This window comes from Saccopteryx leptura, chromosome 5 (assembly GCF_036850995.1).
Source record: "Saccopteryx leptura isolate mSacLep1 chromosome 5, mSacLep1_pri_phased_curated, whole genome shotgun sequence".
Lineage (NCBI taxonomy): Eukaryota > Metazoa > Chordata > Mammalia > Chiroptera > Emballonuridae > Saccopteryx > Saccopteryx leptura.
This window is the reverse complement of record NC_089507.1, coordinates 114,584,472-114,592,251: the sequence shown is the minus strand read 5'-3', so window position 1 is coordinate 114,592,251 and position 7,780 is coordinate 114,584,472. Positions and strand designations below refer to the sequence as shown.

The 7,780-nt window shown below is 38.2% G+C and overlaps 1 pseudogene; it reads right to left on the bottom strand.

Moving 5' to 3' along the window:
- Window positions 1–6,374: 6,374 nt before the first annotated feature.
- LOC136407238 (small nucleolar RNA U3) lies at window positions 6,375–6,447 on the bottom strand (annotated as a pseudogene).
- Window positions 6,448–7,780: the final 1,333 nt, after the last annotated feature.

Here is a 7,780-nt window from a genome sequence, read left to right as displayed (position 1 = left end):
GGGAATACTTAGAATATAATTTGCTGACTGGTTGTATGCAACTCCTGATTTCTTCCATTCAATGACATCCATAATTTTATGATGGCAAACCATTATAACCCTATAGTACTGTGATTCTCAAGCACCAGAGTTCCCAGTTAATTTTTACTATCAATTTTTGTGCTTTAATTAAAAAAACACTTGAATTAAGACACAGGTACTCTAGGTCTTCCTCAACCATTAATCAGTTGTGCAATGTTAGTTTTTTTTTTAGTTTGGTTAAAAACAAATTTTTGATTTCCTAAGGTGGAGGTAAAAACAGGTTTTTTCTGGCAAAGTAGGACCTTTCCACCAAGAACACAGAGGAGTAGGTAGGCAGATAGATGCAGATAGATAGATGACAGCGAGGTAGATAGATTGATTGATGATGGTAATATGTGTTGCCATTTACTGCCAAATACTTTCCCAGTTGGGAGAATAAAAGATCCTTACTGCAAGAAGGAGTAGGCTTACAGATCTCTTCACTCAATACCAAGCCTGATATACGCGATCAGGCAGTTAGGGACCAGGATCCTGTCATCTACGAGGGAGGTGGTGGCTTTGTCTGGTCAGGGACAAGACAGTAATTTTTCCAGGGTGCCTCCTTTTACAGAGCTAGCTAAGTATTGTGAGTGTCTGCATTGCATGTACACAAAACCCAAGCTGACGGTCACAACCTAATCATTCCATGGAGGCAGTTGGGCCTAAATTTTAGCTACTACACTACAACCAAATTGTGTTTTCTTCTTAATGATTTAGGGCTTATTTTCTTCAACAGTTTAGGGCAGAATCTGGAGGCAGTTCCTGTAAGGGTTTGTTTAGTTTAGAATAGAGTTTTAGGAGTCTACCATTTACAATTTACTTCTTTAAATAAATGACCAGACCTAAACATTAGATTGCTCAATGGCAAAACAATGGTGAAATTAAGACCCTCTCAAGTCCCAGGCAGCATGATTGGGAGGCCGTCTGAGATAATGCCTGTGAGTTTTCTCAGGTGAGTTCATATAACTTCACCAAAGAAGACAGCCCTAAAACGGCTTCATTTGCAGCACTCAAACATTAAAGTCTGGATCCCACGGGATATTTGTTACAATATATATTTGTCATTCTTTGAAGGGTAGTAACTCCTAAATTCTATGACCCCCCAAAAAAGTTTAGTGATCTGTTCATAGAACCAAAACTTCTCTTAGCTTTGGAAATCATGATGCACAGAACAAACGTATTCCCATGACAGAGTCCTGACACTGGGAAGTGAACATCACATGATGTCATGTGCATGGAATATGAAATGCAAAAGCCAAGCCGTTCTTTAACTCACCTGCCATGTGTTAGGTCCCTATTGATTATTGATGCGCTCTGCCAAGATGGAGTCTTTGGTCTTTGGTGCTAAAGACACACAGAAAATTTGGACAAAGTCCAGAGGATAATGAGACAATTATTAATAATGTAGAAAAAGGACCTATGAAGAAAGGTCAAAGACACAGAGAACCCTTCAGAGAAGACTTATCACAGTTTTAAAGTGAGTAACCAACCATTAAGAAACACCAAATCAAGGAGAGTAGTCAAGTTGTTAATCATTAGAGGACAGTTTACAGAGAACGTGGAATCTTATCTGCAGGTGATTAAGGGTTTTGAAGGTCTTTTGTTTGGACGGTTTCAGTCTCATGTTATCTCAAGTTATGGGCTTAAGCTGCTGGACCTCTTGAGTTCATTTATAAAAAGGGTAGTCAAGCTTCTTTGAAGGGACATGTTCATTCCCCTCCCTCCCATGTCAGATGAAGAGCTGTAACAAAACAATAGAAATTGAGACTCAACTTCTTCATTCTAGTAGCCCCGCTGTCATTCCTTTGAAATAATTTGTTGAAGTAAAAACTCACCCAGTACCTACAAAACTCATTTGAATATTCCATTTCTGTTTTCAGTTCTTTCTCAGAAACTTGATGTCCCACACATACTTGCTGAATACACCCTGAATTTACTCCAAACTTACTTACAATATAAACCTTTACTTGTGTTCTCTCCACCATCCCCTGGGAATGCCTTTGTTCACCCTTTCCATCTGTTAAAATACTACTATTTTATTTCCTATTTCTCAAGGCCAATTCAATTGGCATTTCCTCGAAGTAAACTTCCTTAGTTCTCTCCTTTCCCTCTGTTAGAACTAATTTCTCCCATATGCACATATGGTAGGATAGCTTCTATAGCACTTTGCACCTTTATTTTAACTCTGCTTTTGAAAATAGCAGCTCAACTATTTGATTGCCTTCTCTTCTAGAGATAAAGTCCCTCAGGGACAAGAAAAATCATTCCTTCTCCTGCTCCTCACAGTGCCATGCACAGAATAAATACTATTTTTGAGGGCATGGTTCTCTGAAATAATTGATGTTATAAACCCTTGTGCATTCTTTTTCTTCATAACTGGAATATGCTCTCTTATCCTAGGGAAAGTAATCTCTTTTCTCTTTAAAACTAGCCATAGGACTTATATAGCCTCAGTGATAATTTAAAAAACTAATTTCACTAAGACAGTGGTTCCCATTATTTTAGGCTTTAGACCAAAATCCATATGAGTTACCCAATGGTGCATAATAAATTACCCTCCAAACTCAGTGGCTTAAAATTTATACTGAATAAAGCTCAAAATTCCTGCAGGTCAGTAATGGAGGCACAGCATCTCTGGTCTTCAGCTTTATGGTCTTATGGGCGGCACTCAAGGTGCTGGTCAAGAGTCTGCAGCTTGATCTGAAGCATTTCCTGAGGAAAGGTCCACCATGGGGCCATTGGCTGTTAGCTTGAGGTTCCTTGCTGACCATGGGCAGAAGCTGCTCTCAGCACCTTGCTACAGGCCTCTCCAATATGGCAGCTGGCTTCATCCAGGCTGGGGAGAGAAAGACACTCTGTCATAGAGAGCTTCGGCCAGCCCTGCCTGCAGGTTCTCAAGCCACCTTAGACTGCATATGCTATTCAAGACTGAAAAAAGAAATCCATTTTTGTCTCTTGTATTCCTGACAGTAGACCACAGTCCACAATACACGTTTCCTAACAGAAGTCAAGTGAGTTTGAAAAATGAGTCAAACTAAAATAACACTTGAAAAGATTCACAAAACAAATAAAAATACTAAAAGATCTGTAATATATAGATAGTTGACTCTCACCAGGCCGGGTATATGTATATGGCATGGATACACTTACACACAGATTTTTTTTCTGGTAAATATAGTACCCATGAATTTTGCATCCAAGGACTGAACCAGCCATAGATTAAAAATAGAATTCTCCCATCCCCACGTACTTTTCCAAAGTGGAATGGCAAAATACTGTTTTCACCCATGTTTGGTTGAATCTGTGGATACAAAGGGCAGACTGTAGAGTCAAAAGTTATACAGTACATGGACTTTTACTGGAGGCTGGGGGGGGGGGATGGGTGCTCCCAACCCTCACATCGTTTAAGGACCAACTGTATTAAATTTTCTTGTAAAGAAAACTGTTTACCTCTTACTTTTTCAAGGTTTCCCAAATTTGTTTGGCAAGAAATCCCTTTAACCATTTACAAAACGAGTTCTCTGTGGAATGCACTTGTGCAAATAGGTATTATCAATATAACGAGGAATAATCACTTCTGCCAACATAGCCAGACCACGAGAAACTGAGGCGTTTTACTTCATGTGAGCTGCCCAGGGTCATGGGAGAGCGGCCTGAGCGGTACAGTCTGAAGCAGGGACTGCTGTGCAAATTCCATGAGGAAGTTTGACAAGTTGTGGCTTGGATGAACTCAGCATACAGGTACAAACCTTGTCGGTGAAACTTATTTGAAATAGGTAAATTATTAACTTACCTCTTACAGACCTGGGGCATATATCCTCACCACTCACGTTCCCCTCTCTCTTTCATGTTTTTACTCTTAAGAAAGTCAGTGGGTGTTGAGGGAGGGGATGAAAAAGAGGGAGAAGACAGATCCCAGTAACATCACTATTGCCTGGGCTAAAAATTACAGAGACTTGAACACCAGGGCTGCGTTTTTCTCATGTAAACAATGCCAAGATCAAATGGGGATACAGTGGGGAGAAACAATGAAGAGAGACACTTTCAGCAGGGGACTGAAATTGTTTCAGACTACTATGACATTTGCTGAGCCGTGACCTGCCCGCTGCCTGGCAGCCGCTGATTTTATCCTGGAGTGAGACTTTGTCCCTTTTTCTTCCACAGCACAGTATTAACAAATTGTTCTGGAAAACATCAAAGTTATTTGCAAGGTCCATTATGGCCTATTATTTCTTTATGCAAAATGGCTGTTTTACAAGATTGCCTCCTTGAACTTTTCACATGAAAAGGCGAGCCAATCTCATTTGCTAATGGGGGCTCTCCAGCAGAGCCCTTTGCTGCCCTTGTCTCTCCCAACCATTATTTTACAGATAATAATTTACAATTTGTGTAAGGGAGGTGGGGGGATAACTAGAACCTAGGGTGACATTCTCATTGCTGCCATATGAAGTGAACACACCAGAGGGACATTTTCAGGGAGGTGGTCCTTGTCTTGTTCATAGCTTGGAGGGAACGACAGAAGGGCAGGTGGTCCTTGCTGTTGGGGGTAAGACAGGCTAACTTTGGAAGCTCCCAGTTGTTGCTCAGAAGTTTCATTCCTAAAATGCTGCTTGCATCTATTATCATTAAGAAGGTCATGAATTCACAAGGAAAGAATTACACCCTTCTTACCCGTGACTTGAGCGTGAAGAGGCGGAGGCAATAATTAGGCTTCTGTTGTTGCTAGTGATTATTCAAGTGAATGAGGGGATAGACAGGTGTGGAAAGAACAGTAGAACCATCTTAGCAAGAAAAATGTGCTCTGGATGGACACACAGCACTGGGTTCACACAGCACTCTACTGTTCACACAGCACTCAGATCCCTCAGTAGCCACCCATGTGGGTCCGGGCACTGGGTAAGGGCTGGCTTACCTACTTCAGTTTATCATCTGTAGGAATCACTCCTTTGATATCATAGGGAATGTTTATGTTCTCTATTTTGGGAATTCCTTTGTAATTTTATGTTAAATGGATGCATCCCCTCTGAGAAGCAAGCAGAGATGTTTTAAACTGATTTTCAAAAAGGGAGAGAGGAGATGTAGAGGGTAACCTATGTTCCCTGATTAAGAGGAAGGAGGAAAATGAGGATTAAATTAACTTCAAAGGATGTAATAAGACAGAAAGAATAGAAAAAAGAAGCTAAGAAGTTTAGGAATTCAATTTTTGCCAAAGGTAGTGTGATGAGTGTTTACATGATATTTGGGGTGTAATTTTGCAGAAAGTGTATCGTACAAAACTTAAACAACTTAGGTTTTATTTTAGTTTTGATTCTTCTATCCACAAACACAGAGTAACTGAAAACCACAATCTAGGAAAGAGGGAGAGGTTGAAAAATTACAAGTACCTCAAGATTTTTATGAGGGTAAGAAAGAATGTTTCTTTCTATTAGAAAACTTACTTTTATTCAAGGATGAGTAGAAAGTTACTGAAAAAACCATTGTTGCCTGTTCACTCTGACTTTACCCACATTAGGACAATTGTTATTTCACCTCTCTGGTTGCCAGTGTTTTTGATAATATGTAAAATATATGGTCCTTGCTAAAGGAAGCACCTTAATAATATTAGGAATTGTGAGACATCTGAGCCTTGAGCCTTGAGGAAGAGCCAAGGAGGAGGGAGATGTTTCTTTGCTGCAACTTATTTTGGAAAATCTGATACTGTTTCAAGATTAGTCTAATGCAAGAATATCAAGTCAAACAATCAGAAAGTACAATAGGCCTTTTCTTCTTCAATGAGCCTTTATCCTGTGTTGAATCACTTGAATTAAGAATTAAAATGAAAAACTGGGCAGCTGTGAGAAACTTTCACAGTATGTGTGGTGTGTGTGTATGTGTGTGTGTGTGTGTGTGTGTGTGTGTGTGTGTGTGCATTAGCTAAAAGGCCTTCACTTGCAGACAGAAAATAATGGAATGAGGATATGTACCTTTTGAGGACTAGCGATTAAGGAGACCCTGTGTAACGGTGGTGCCAGCACTCCACCAAAATGCCTGTGGATAGGAGGTACCGGCAGGTGGGTGATCAAGATAATTGCATATCTGAAAAATGCCTATCTACATGTGATTAATCAGGGAGATGAATATTTACTGTGATTTACTCGGCCGAACAGTAAAATCACCAGGCCGCCTGTGTTTATCTGATATTATAATCAAAAAGTACCAATCACTCATCATATCAGTCAATATGATAGTCCAAGTTAATTCAAATATTCATTGAGTACCTGTTGCATGCAGGGCATTGTACTGACTACTGTGGAGAATACAAAAAAAAAAAAAAGGAAAAAAGAGAGAGACATAAATCACAAATCTATGGTTACAAACTATAGAAATGATCCCTGGAAGTATAGTCTTTAAAATCATGAATCTAGATGCTTAAAATATCTGGATACTTTTACCAGATGAGAACTTCAAAGTATTATTCCCATTGTGGGAGTGCCACAAATTAAATTACAGAATAACCCTGAAGACTTTTGATGTAAATGATTACAAAAAGGACTGCATTTTAAATGCTCGAGAAAATCTTGATCACTTAAGAAAATCATAAATTGTCTTCCATAAGGCAAAGAAAAGGAAGGCCAGGGAAAGAAAGAAAAGGAAAAGAACTTTTTTAAAATTCTGGTAGTCTATGATACTTGTAATTTTTTAATTGTATACTTATTTAAAAGAGGGCATATCTGTTATCTTGTAGTGAAATTCCATTTTTTTTAAACAAACAGCATAATATAGCCAACCTTTAAGAAAGGTGTAACATAAACATTGTTTTCTTTTTCCTCAAGTGGCAAAAAAAAAAAAAAAGTTTCCTTACAGTGCTTACCACAAAGCCATCTCATAAAGAACAAAAACAGTTTCTTTCAAAATGAAAGATAACTTGTAGTACATGGTTTTGTAAAGAAAAGTTCCCCTATTTTTTCCTTTTAAAGAAAATGTCTTTTCTTTCTGTTGGACAGGACTTTTACCCTGTACAGGTTAAAAAAATATATAAAGGCATCAGAATACATTAACATTCCCGTCTTAAGGATGTATGTTTAAAAAATAGTATTTTTTTCTTAACTGAATGTAAAAACATAATTTAAATGACCTTTCTTTGCAGTAATCTAATTTATTTCATGACATAATACAAATTTATATGACTGTGGGTTTGGAGGAAAAAACACATAAAGAATAAGCAAACATTTGCTGGTTTCAGTATATATATATACATATATATATATACTAAACATATGTATACATATATATGTATTATACAGATAAGAAGGCTCATGTAAAAGTTTCAATGTGAAAAATATTAGAATGTTTTCTTTTCATTTATTCTGATGGGTTGTGAAGGTCAAAAGGAGATCAATCCACAGAGGACAGTGTAGTTAGGAGTAATTTAATTAGGGTTGTCTAGATCTGAAATATCATCTAATCCACTTATTGCTAGTGTAGAAATGTGTGTAACTATATTTGTCAAAAGTGATTATGTACTTTTTTTAAGACCTGCAAAGACTTATACCATAAACCCCGTGAAGAAGCCGGCCCTACAGAAAGAAAAATTAAACGGACAATATTTAATGTCAGGCTTGCTAATTCTTTTAAAGTACAAAGCATTTTCCCCTCCTTCCTGTGTGAAAATGATGCCTCGTAACAACCACAAGCATCAGATAAGAGGTGTTTGTGCACAGTTCCTCGGCTCCTAAAGGAA